At 48.1% G+C, this 12478-nt stretch overlaps 1 protein-coding gene across 6 annotated transcripts in view; it reads right to left on the reverse strand.

Annotated features, from left to right (window-relative positions):
* Window positions 1–12478, reverse strand: part of TMCO4 (transmembrane and coiled-coil domains 4) — a 130775-nt gene that overhangs the window by 38377 nt on the left and 79920 nt on the right. The window lies entirely within an intron of this gene.

The raw sequence follows: 12478 nt of genomic DNA on the forward strand, positions 1-12478 counted from the left end.
GATTTATATCTGGACAAAAAAAGGACACTGAAACAATGGTACATTTTGGGCAGCTGCTGCCAGAAAGTCCAGTCTTGCTTAGATGGACAAATCTTCAGCTTTGAGAACAGGCGAGGGGTCTAATCCCAGCCCTGGAAGCCGGCTGTGCGAGCTGCCATAGCACCCCTCTTTGAGTCTCCATTTCCTCATCTGGAAAATGGCTCAAGGGTCCCTAACTTGCTGGGCTGTCAGGGGAACTACATGAGATGATGTCTGGAAACACCTGGCATAGTGGGCACTCTCTTCCCCTCTTCCTATCTTTGTTGTTGTTAAGAGCCATTGAGTCAATTTCATTGTGACCCCATGTGACAGAGTAGAACTGCTCCACAGGGTTTTCTAGGCTGTAATCTTCATGGGTCTAGAATACCCTGTGGAGCAGTTCCACTGTGTCACATAGGGTTGTTATGAGTTAAAACTGACTGGACGCACCTAGCGACAACAATCTTTATGGGGGCAGATCATCAGACCTTTCTTCCGTGGAGCAGCTAGATGGATTTGAACAATGAACCTTTCAGTTAGCAGCTGACCACTTAACCACTGAACCACCAGGGCTCCTTATTTGTATCTTTGGTGCCTAATAAATGTTTACTGACTAAAATGAAAACAAGGAGATAACTGGGTGGCATGGAACTTTCTCAGGCAGTAGAAGCAGCTGCTCAGTTCTGCACAAGCCCTGAATAAAAGGCTGTCAGTAGACCCTCCCCAGAAAGCCTGCCCTGTACTTATTGTGGAGGAGCCCAGGGGAACTTGGGAACTGGCCAAGAGCCCTTTCCTCTATGAAGTGACCTCTGAAAGCTGCCACAAGGTGGTGCTGTGATCACCACAAACGCTCCAAGGCAGGGCTCTGGTGGTGGTGGTGGTGTAAGGTGCCTTGAAGTCAATTCTGACTCATAGCGACCCCATGTTACAGAGGAGAACAGTCTCATAGGGTTACAGGAGCAGATGGCCACATCTTTTTCTTGTAGAGCTGCTGGGTGGGTTTGAACTACCTACCTTTTGGTTAGCAGCCGAGCGTATAACCATTTTACCACCAGGTCTCCTTCGGCTGTACCCTAGGAGTTTCCAGGGAGGATGTGCCCTCAAGGGGTGGGCTGGCCACACCCCAGAGCATCTGCCCATCCCTAGGGTCCCTGAGGTGGAATGATGAGACTGGGGCCTGACCTAGCCCTGCCATTAACTAGCTGTGCCAGCCTGGGTGAGTTTGTGAACCGTCAGCTGTAAAGTTGAAGGGACATATCAAGAGTCTCTATACGACAGTGGAAAGGGCCCTGGGTTGGGAGTCTGAAATAGGCAGGTCTACCTTTGACTCTCGCCGACAAGCTGTGTGAAGTGAATGAATCCCACAAGCTCTCTGAGCCTCTTCTCTTGAAAACCAGGGATGGTACCAGTGTACCTGCCTCCCGGGCAGCTGTGAGGGTAAATGAGTTACTATATGTGGAAGGCCTGACATGAGACAGCCACTCTATCAACTGGCTCCATTTGGAGCAGTTCAACAAACATTTGTTGGGGACTGATTAAGGTTTGTCCAAACTGGGGCCTGGAGAGCCTAGCCAGGAGGAAGCAGAGTGTAAGAGAAAGAGGAAACCAGGGCTGGAGGATGGGGTGGGTTTGGCCAGCCACAGGGGAGGCAAGGATGAAGGACGGGGGCAGGGTCTGTGTTCAGGCAGGAGTGGAGTTTGGCTGATCTGATCCCTTCTATGCCCTGTACAGTTCTAGGCACTTTTAGGTGCTTGGAGGAAGTTTGCTGACTTAGTGGGTAATTAAACGCATCTAGTCAAAAAAAAAAAAAAAATTTTTTTTTTTTTTTAGTCACTAAGGAGCCCTGGTGGCACAATGAGTGTGCACTCAGCTGCTAACCGAAAGGTTGGTGATTCTAACCTGCTCTGTGGCTCCACGGGAGGAAGACCTGGCGATCTGCTTCCGTAGAGTACATCCTAGAGATGAGAAGAGGGGGACAGGAGCTGGCTGAATGGACACAGGGAGTACAGGGCGGAGCGGAGGCATGTGCTGTCTCACTAAGGGGAGAGCAGCTGGGAGTGCATGGTGGGGGGCATATGGCTTTTTGTATGATAGACTGACTTGATTTGTAAACTTTCACCTAAAGCACAATAAATAAATAAAAATAAATAAAAAAAGAGTACAGCCTAGAAAATCCTATGGGGCCATTCTACTCTGTCACTTGGGATTGCTTTGAGTCGAAATCGACTTGATGGCACCTAACAACAACAAGTGAAAGAATTGGTCCTAACATCCCAAGTCGGAGCCTGCGTCCAGGCCTCTGTTTGCTGTCAGACAGGCCGACACCCTGCGTTCTAGACCCCACTCATCTCGCCAACCTTAATTCTCCCAGCTTCCTAACGGAAACCTTGGCTCGGGTCTCCCAGACCATTTGCCTTCCTACCTCTGGATCTTTGCTTTTGCCAGTTCCTGGGCCCCAAGACCTCCTGCCTCCCTTGCAGTCTATCAAGCTTTATTGTTCTTACCCATTTGTCAAAGACTATCACTTCCTCCTTGAAGCCTTCCCTGCCATCTAGAAGGAACCACTCCCTCCTCTGAACTGCGGCAACCCATAATGTCTAGGCACTTGGATATAGTGTTTGGAACTGCTATTTACCTGTTTTAAGGCTGGCGTCTTATTTTCTTAACTAGGCTATAGGCTCTTTGAGGGCAGCGAGCTTGTTATGTTGTTGTTGGGTGCTGTTGAGTTTATTTGGACTCATGGTGACCTCATGTGACAGAGTAGGATTGCTCCATAGGGTTTTCTTGGCTGTAATTTTTGTTTTAATTGTACTTTAGATGAAGCTTTACAGAACAAGCTAGCTTCTCATTAAACAATTAGTACACATATCGTTTTATGACATTGGTTACAATCCCACGACGTGCCAATACTCTCCCTTCTTGACCTCAGGTTCCCTATTACCTTGATTGCATTTTTATGGAAGCAGATCACCATGTCTTTCTGCCATGGAGCTGCTGGGAAGGTCTGAGTTGGTAACCTTAGCAGCCAACCGTTTAACCTCTGGGCCACCAGGGCTCTTAAAGCCTGTCATAAGAAGCAGCATAAAAGAACTGTCCACTGAAATGGTTTAGAATCAGACGCAGCTGGACTAGAATCCCAGGTTTGCTACTTACCAGCTGTGTGTCCTTGGACAAGTCACCTAACATCCCTGGGCTTTGGGTTCCCCGTGTGTGAAAATGGAAACTGCAATACCTGCTTTTGGGTGTAATCATGCTCCCAGGTGATGGCAGGAAGATCAGGATGGAGTCTCTGTTCCTACCTGGCACACAGTAGGTGCTCAATAAACATCAGCTCCCATCCCCTCCTTGGAACACTGGTTTCTTATTATGGAGACGATCAACTTTTCTCCTTCAGCGTTCCCCAGAGGGCCATGACAGGATTAACTAGAAATCACGCTTTTGGTCACTCTCTGAGCCTGCCATACAGGTACAACAATGGTCCGACAAAGCCTCCTTCTCCAGCAGCTGTGAAATTACAAAATGCAAAACCATCCACAGGAAAATCCAACTTAAGAACTGTCGCCTAATTACCTGGCTTCCAAGGATCCAGGTGCTCACCAGAGTTGAAGAGATAATTATCTCCAATCTGAGTTTCCAAAGCTGTCCCTACTGCTAGCACATCTCTGCACAATTAAGCAGGCACTTTATCAGGGTGACTCACAAGCATGACATTCCCCTCGTGACTTGTAACCTCCAGCCCGATCTTTCTAGCTAGCCAAAGGCAGAAAGAGTGACGCTTCGATGGCTAATCAAGCTTGAACCTGTGCTCTCAACTCCTAAAAAGGAGAGGGTGCAACGCTTAGCCAGAGTCAGTCAAGTTGAAGGGGAAGGTCTTGCTCCCCATGGAGCTGGCATCTCCACGACCCCTCACAGACAGAGCAATAGGCAGTCAGCTCTTTCTGTTTTTGCTTTGATTGTTAGGAAGCTAATAGCTAAATTCACTGTGCAATTACAGCACCTGGGTAGTAACAGGTAACTACAATAATAAAAATAGTTATTGAATGCCTATTACTTGCCAGCCATTCTGCTAAGTGCTTTACATCTATTATCCCACTTAATTCTTTTAATCATCCTAGGAAGAAAGCATGACTAGACCCATTTCACAAGTGAGGAGACTGAGGCATAGAGACTAATACGTGGCATCTATTTGCTCAGCTGGTAAGTGGCAGAGCTGGAATTCAGATCCAGGCCTGGCTGCTGGGTTGGTGCTTCTTCTGCTTCATCTCTGCTCTCCTGCCCTTGATCTTCCCAACTGGATTACATTTCCTGTTCACATTTATGTTCTTCCTGGTCCTGATGTTTTATATTTACCCATAAACGATTGCTTTAGTGGCTGTACTTCCTGAAACCAAAACCCAGTACTGTCGAGTCAATTCTGACTCACAGTAACCCTGTAGGACAGAGCAGAACTGCCTCCTAGGGTTTCCAAGGCCGTAAGTCTTTACAGAAGCAGACTGCCACATCCTTCTCCCATGGAGCAGCTGGTGGGTTCGAACCACCAACCTTTTGGTTAGCAGTGGAGTGCTTTAACCACTGTGCCATTGGGGCTCCTTTTACTTCTGGTAAGGTCTTGCAAATCCTTTGAGCAAGGAGATGGGGCTTTGCATAAATAAACAAACAGACGACTGAGTAAACAAGCAAACAAAAGATGGGAGAAAGGAAGAGTAATGAAGAAGATGCTAGAGATCTGAAAGGTCAGAGTTCACACAGGGACGTTCTGTGCTGTGGTGGTGGGGGTAGGGGCAGCAAGGCTGTGGGCTCTTAACCCCAAAACCCAGACCCTGTCATTCAAACACAAAGCGTGGGGTGTGCACTGACCCACAGGCAGAAGCCCTACTTTCCTTCTTTAATGTTTTCTCTGTTTATTCAGGGTTCTTTTTTTTTTTTCTAGGAACATTTTTATCTTCTGCTCTGCATTTGGAAGGCAACTGGCCTAGCTATTTTCTAAAAGATAACAGTTTTGACAATACTGGCTGAGCAAACTTGATGATCATGGGAATTTTAGGAACTTCCCCCCTCCCCCATAGGAATGCTGCTTCACTGCAGAGGGCCTGGATTCTTCACTTACTATTGACCCGTATATGCAACAATTTGAGTGTCAGGGGAGGCCTGGGAGGGAAGGCAACTGAGGTCACCTGCTAGGGGATCTCTCCATGACAGGAGGATGCCATCAGGGCTCCCTGTGGCCAGCAGAGACCGTCCCGTCCATACCCCTGCTCACCTGGAACCTTGGGCAGGTAACCTGTTTCCCCAGGAGCTGGGCATTGAGCATGGAGTCCACTCCATTTGCTGGGGAGTAAGAATTACTGATCGACCTAAATGAATCAGTGTTCAGTTTCCAATACTGTCTCTTGTGAGCTTGGTTAATGGGGCTCTGATCAGCTCTGGGTACAAAATGGGTAAAATCATGTTTCCAAAAAGCCCAGGATGAAACCTGGGGACATGCTGGCCATCCAGGTACTGCAGTCTTTGGGGCCCAGTCTGGGTCACTAGTGGCCTCACTGGACAACATATCTTATTTCAATACGTGTTCAAACACAAACAGCCTTAACAGCCTACAAGCGATTGACTCTCATGTTAAAATAATTAGTTCCTAAGTTTGTAAGTGCCCATCTGTGTAGTAGTAAGCTTCCTGTCGCTAGAAGCAATTAAGCAGAGGCGAGAGGACATCTTTAATGGGTGATATCAAGGGGATCCCTGTATTGTGTGGATGCCTGAACCAGATGATTTCAGCATCCCTTGGAACCCTGGGTTTAGGAGTCCACAATTTCAAATGTTCATAGCATCAAAGAATGGACTGAGGCCCATGGCACTGACCCCAAGATGGTGTTCCTGAATCCTTCCTTCCTTCTTTAATGTTTTCCCTATTTATTTAGGTTTCTTTCTTCTTCTTTTTTCTAGAAATATTTTTATCTTCTGCTCTGCATTTGGCAGGCAATTGGCCTTCTAGATCCTCAAATTATGATTAAACTTTGTGTTCGGTTCATACTGAGTGTTCAGTATGATTAAACTGAATTCTTGCCTTCCATACGAGAGACCCGGATTCAATTCCTAGCCAATACACCTTGTGCATAGCCACCACCCATGTGTCAGTGAAGGTGTGAGTGTTGCTATGATGCTGAACAGGGTTCAGTGGAACTTCCAGACTAGGATTAGGAAGAAAGGGCTGGTGATTCACTTCTGAAAATCAGCCAGTGAAAACTCTACGGATCACAACTATCTGATCCATAACTATCACGGAGGTGGTCAGGACCTGTCAGCGTTTCATTCCATTGTGCACTGGGTCACCATGAATCAGGGGCCAACTCAACGGCAGCTAACAACAACAATCTCTGAAATCTGCAAACCACCTACCATATAATGATCTGAGCCAATTATTGAGCATTTACTATGTGCCAGGCTGTGTGCTAAGTGCTTCACCTATGTTATCTTATTTAACCTTCCAATACGTCCATGAAGCATTAGATATGTCTTATTCATGAAGAAGACTTGAAGAGCAACTAGACAGGATCACAGCACAAGTAAGTAGGAGAGCTGGGATTTGATCTGAGGGTTTTCTGACCCCAAGCCCATGCTCTTAACCCTGCAGTATGGAGAACTGAAGCCCCTGCATAATTATTAGCAGGCTCTTCCCTTAACCAATCCCTCGCTCCCTATATATATTACAGTTAGGGGTAGGAAGTGTGTCTAGAAATGGCTAGACCAGGAGGCAGGAGAGACAGGCCAGGGAGATATATCCTGGAACAAAGAACATTCTGGGGAACTTCTGCACAACAGATTTTCTGGCCCCAGAGGAGTGCTGCCTGTCCTGAGGTGGCAGGGTGGCCAGGGCAAGTGCTGGTGCTGGAGTATGGCTACCTGGGTCTGTCCGGCCTCGGCTGCAGGAGTGGCGGAAGGAATTCTCAGCCACTCCTTTCACACCAGCATATCCCTCTACCCACTGTCTGCCCAGGCCTCCCAGTACTGGCCAAGGGAAGAGGGGGTGCTGCTCTGACTGGTCAAATGCAAGGACACCGATGGGCCACATGCACTCGTGGGCAGGACTCTGTACATCAGGAAGCAGGACCACAGGCTGGGTTCCCTCTCCTGCAATGGGGCTCACAAGCTAGCCAGGTCCCTTGGGGTAGGCAGGGCCACCTTGTTCTCTCTTCTTGGCCCTAGCTTCATTCCAGGCAGTGGAGATGGTCCCCTCTTCATCTCCCTCTCTCCTTTGACTCCCTTCCTTCCTCCACGCCACCAGCCAGGATGCAGGAGGGCCCAGGTCAGGTCCGGAGCTTCCAGGTGGCTGACCCTGCTGGGTGATCCAGCATACCTGCAGCCTAGTTTTTCCCTGGGGTCACTGGGTGCCAACCTGGATGACGGTGGTGCCCCGATCATCGTTTAGCCAGGGTGTGCATGTTCATCTCTATTGGGAAGCCTGCGGGGAGAAGCAGGTACTTTCTAGGGTGGGATTTGGGTACTCCTGGGTTCCCTCAGGCATAACAGCAAACACCAATGGCCACCACCTTTTGGAGCAAACACTGTCTCTACCTTGCCTGTAAGATGAAGGTGTTGGAGGAGGTGTTTCTGGAGGTTCTTCCAGTTCTAACCTGTGGCCCCAGAAGCCAAGTGGACTTATCTAGTGGGTCCTGGGGGCTGGTGGCCAGTCTGTGGGAGGAGGAGGAAGCCAGTCAAGTGGAGACTGTACCCTGTGGGTTGATGCTGGAGCAAGACGCTGGGCCCCAGAGTTGAGACCATAGCCAGTCTCCGAATTCTTGCCTTCTTCCCACAACCAGTATTTGCCTTAAAAAGATTTAAAAAACTGAGAAGTTGGGAAGCAAACTCAATTCAGACTGACTCACGGTAGCTGGCTGAGCCGAGACAACTGGAATAACCAGCATTTAATGTGTGATCAAAGGCATTTCAGCAGGTGGTGGCAACTAAGGGCAAGGGTGTCTGCATCCCCGGGGGAGCCAAATGATTGCGCTGAGTGTCCTGGGAAGACTCCAGGGCTGGTCAGCCTTTAGTGAAAGCAGAAGTGACTCATGCGTTCTGCTGACTCATTTCTTCCTGACAGCTGCCAGTTAGTCTAAAAACGTTATTGTTTTATTATCAAGCTCAGAGGCAATGAGTACTGGAGCCTTGGAAAAATCCATACGGATAAACTCGAGGAGAGAAGGAGAAAACAATGCTTATTTACTGAGGGTCTACTACATACCAAGCACTGCACTGCCATGTTCACCATACTGAGAGGCCAGCTTTGTGCAGGGAGCCCTGTTGGTGCAATGGTTAAGTGCTTGGCTGCTAACTGAAAGGTTGGCAGTTTGAACCCACCCAGTGGCCCCTCGGGAGATAGACCTGTCGATCTGTTTCCATAAAGATTACAACCCAAAAAACCCCACAGGGCAGTTCTACTCTGCCGCATGGGGTTGCTACAAGTCAGAATCGACTCCACGGCACCCAACAACGACAACAGGCTGGAGTGGAGTCCCCGGCCCATCATACGTAAACTGCTGTGACTCTCCTCTGGGCCAAGTCCTCTGCTGGGTGCTCATGACACAAAGGTGAACAAAACGGACACAGCCCCTGGCCTCAGTCTCCTAATAGGCAAAATGGGAATATTAATACCTACATCTTATGGTAGTTTGTACAGTAAATGAGAAATATGCAAAGTTCTTAGCATAATGCCTGGCATAAGGTGCTTAATGAATAGTAATTATTAAATCCCCAGAACAACCCCAGGAGGCATCAGCATCCTAATTTTACTAATTAGCCTGGATCTTAGAGAGGTGAAGTGACTTGCCTTATGGCACACAGACAGTAACTAGTAGAGTCCGAATTTGAATTCAGGCCTTTAAACTCTAAGTCCAGTGCTCCTTCTTTCATGTCATAAAGGATGCTAGCTTCTGAGCTGACTGCCTCTATGCCTCGCATCGTGGACACAAGGAAAAGTGATCAAATCGAGTCATTTTACAGATGGAGTGGAATGCAGGAGCCAGGATTGACTCAATTAACCAACCCCGGTGCCAGAGTGCAGCAGGCCTTGTAGGCTCATGTTTACTGAACGAATCGCCAACAGGCCAGCCTGGCTTATTGCATGATGTCTTGCTGACTGCATGGACAGGGCCACAGCGCAGCCACAATGTGTGATGCCTTTAATTAATTCCCTTCAAATCCTTTTGGAATGACTGGGAGAAGAAACGCATCAATTAATGGAAGCCGTAATTGATTTCTTGGCTCATGGGGCCATATCCTGGCTCAGCCAGTCACCATGAGTCAGTTTGAATTCAGTTTGCTTCCCAACTTCTCAATTTTTAAAACCTTTTTAAAGGAAATACTAGAAAAGATGAAACGCCCACCACGATCTGGGGCCTAGAAGCTCCCCGTGAGTGCACAGATGGTGGCTCTTCCTGGCCACCCCGGCTCTCACCCCTGCAGGGGCCAGAAATACCCTTTGCCAGAGGGCTGGTCACTCTCAAAGCAAATTCATCTCCCTGGCTGGCCAGTGGCCCATCATTGGAAATGGCCTGTTCATCCCTGGGAATTCTGGCTACATGCATTTCCTGCCCAAACGCATAAATGGTTGGCAGGTGCACGTTTGTCTTGGTTTCCAGCAGGCAGGATCAGTGCACTCAGGTGTATGTGTGCTGGCTGGTCATGCCTGCAGCAGTCTGGGAGTGGGAATAGCCTAAGAGCTGCCAGGTTACTAGGACACCTGGGCACAGGTTGGCAACAGGCCAGTAGGCCGGCCCGGGTCTCCTGGGCTGTGGCGTCACTCTGCCAGGCCTTGGGCAGACAACCTCTGCAGGTAACACTCACAGCAAACTTCATGGCTGCCTTCATATCCCTCCATTAATGAATCATCTATTAACAACCACTGGGCACCTCCTATGGGCCATGTCCTGTGCCAGGCGCTGGTGATACCAAGACAGACACAGTATCTGCCCCAAAGCTGAAAATACTGTAACTGAGGAGGGAGACCTTCGAGCAGATACTTTATAACACAAAACAGTGAATGTAGAAACAGACAGATGGGTAAAAAGCCAAGAGAAGGAGCAGGGAGGGTGGCCTGATGCAGTGGAATGACCCAGGCTTTGGGGTCCGGCACTGGTGTGAATCACAGCTCTGCCACGTCCCAGCTCCGACCTTGGACAAGTCACTCCAGCTCTCTGAGTCTTAGTCCTTGTTTGCAAATCTGTGAAATGGGATGAATAATACCTACCAAGTGAGAATGTTGTGAGGACCAGAGTTAACAAAACCGTCACCATCATGCATAAGCATATCCCATAGCGAGGAACACCAAAGACAAAAGTAAATCCACACTTTGACCTCTGATATAAAGCAAACATAACACGGTCACCCTGTCTGGTTCTAGTTCCCAAAACAAGTGAGCATTTCCCATAAGCTACTGACTCCTTAATGAGAACAACTTTAGCCTCAGCTTTCGGAAAGCTGATGTCGAAGATACTGCATGTTCAGTGTGGCTACAGTACAACCTTGTGAGAAAATGGCTGTTACTCTACCAAGAACAGACTGATGAAAACTCAGTAACTTTGGTAATCATGTGTGTGTGTTTCCCTTTAAGTGCCTGTTATGTGTTTGTGTGTAATTTGGCAAGCTGGGCCTTCTGAAGTCTGACTAGTTTACACCTCTTTGCAAGAAAAACTTTTCTTTTCCAAACTAATCTGAAAATCTGAGTCTTCCTCGCACAAGGAGTACGAAGGAAGGGATTTTAAAGCCACGTCTTGAAGGATGTGTCTGAACTGGCTCCATGCGTAGTGGGTGGCTGCGGGGGAAGAGAACATTCTGGACAGCGAGAACAGGTGTAAAGACATGGGAGCCCTGGACCAAAGGAGACAGGAGTTGCCCTGAACTCCTAGTTTTCTTTCTTGGGCAGAGAGAAGCTCTGGGTATGGCTGAAGGAAGGGCAGTTGATGGAAATCTCAGGAACTTGCAACCAAAGAACTCTAATGGGCCCATCTGGGCAAATCTCTTTGCCTCACACTATAGCTTCCACTTTTGTAGCTGTAAAATGGAGCTAATTATCCTGACCTTACAGGGTGGCTGTAAGGATTAGAGAAGTATCAAGTCGTGGTAAGAGCATGGATCAGCCACCCTGGACCCAAATTTTGGCTTCATCATTACTAGTCCTGTGACCTTGCGCTAATTACTTCACCTCTATAAGCCTTAGTTTCCTCATCTGTAAAATAGGGGATAATTAAGACCTTATAGGATTATTGTGAGGATTAAATAAAATAAGACATGCAAACTATTTAGCTATGCCTGGCACACAGTAAGGTCCTGTTTGGTCTTGGCTACTAATTGTAAGATTGGTGGTTTGGACCCACCCAGCAGCACTGTGGAAGAAAGGTCTGGCAACCTGCTTCCATAAAGATTACAACCAAGAAAACTCTATGGAGCAGTTCTACTTTGTAACACATGGGGTTGTCATGAGTTGGAATTGACTCAATGGCAACAGGTTTAGTTTTCTGGGGGGCACATAGTAAGTGTTAGCTGTCAAGATGATGATGATGGTGATCAGAAAGGATAAATCACACTAGGCAGCTGGTAGGGCTCGTAGTAAACCCCACCTGAATCAGGGCCCGTATATTTCTCCTCTCAGCCACACAAGTGGGTTGATTGCCCAATAAGCAGGCTACCTGTGCTTACTTACAAATGTGTAGTGAACAATTTCACATTTTTTCACCACATCAAAGACTCTGCTTTTATCTATGGCTGGCATCTGTCTCTCTCCCAACCCCACAGCACTTTCCTACAGAATCAAAGCCTCTTTTCAAATTCATAACCCTTTACAGGGATGGATTATCCAGTAAGCAAGGTACTTACTAATCTTAGTAATCTGTAGTGCACCATTTCACACGGGTTTCACTACCTCTCTGATGTGGTAAGAGACAGGCAAAACTGTACTACAGATTAGTAAGGAAGCACAAGTAAGCCCGTGCACACCTCATTTACTGGCTAATCCACCCTGTTTTCAGCCACAGAAAGCATCCCAAATGGTCATCCAGAAGGCCAGGAATTCCCAGTGGGATGCAGGCCTTCCTGCTCAGCCCGGACACATCTGAGCTTGTGGCAAGGCGGCTCTGTGAATCTGAGTAACAGAGGGAGAAACTCAGCTGGCACCTCACAGATCTCTAAGATGGCACAAGGGTAGAGCACAGCCCAGTCCCCACTGTGTCTCTGCAAACTCCAACTGCCTGGAGCTGTGGGAGGAGCGGAGAAGGCCTGGAGGCCTTGTTGAGCATCAGACCCTGAGTTGCAGAGGTGGCTTTCACGTGGCTTTTTTAATTTCCTGAGCCAAGTACTCATGGGTTTGAAACCGTAGAGATAATGGTCTCCACCTGCTGGATGTGTACACTTGGGTAGGTGTAGGCAATGTGAGCCCCAACCAGGAGGCTGTCCTAGAACTTGGTACTGAAGA

This window comes from Elephas maximus, chromosome 3 (genome assembly GCF_024166365.1).
Source record: "Elephas maximus indicus isolate mEleMax1 chromosome 3, mEleMax1 primary haplotype, whole genome shotgun sequence".
Lineage (NCBI taxonomy): Eukaryota > Metazoa > Chordata > Mammalia > Proboscidea > Elephantidae > Elephas > Elephas maximus.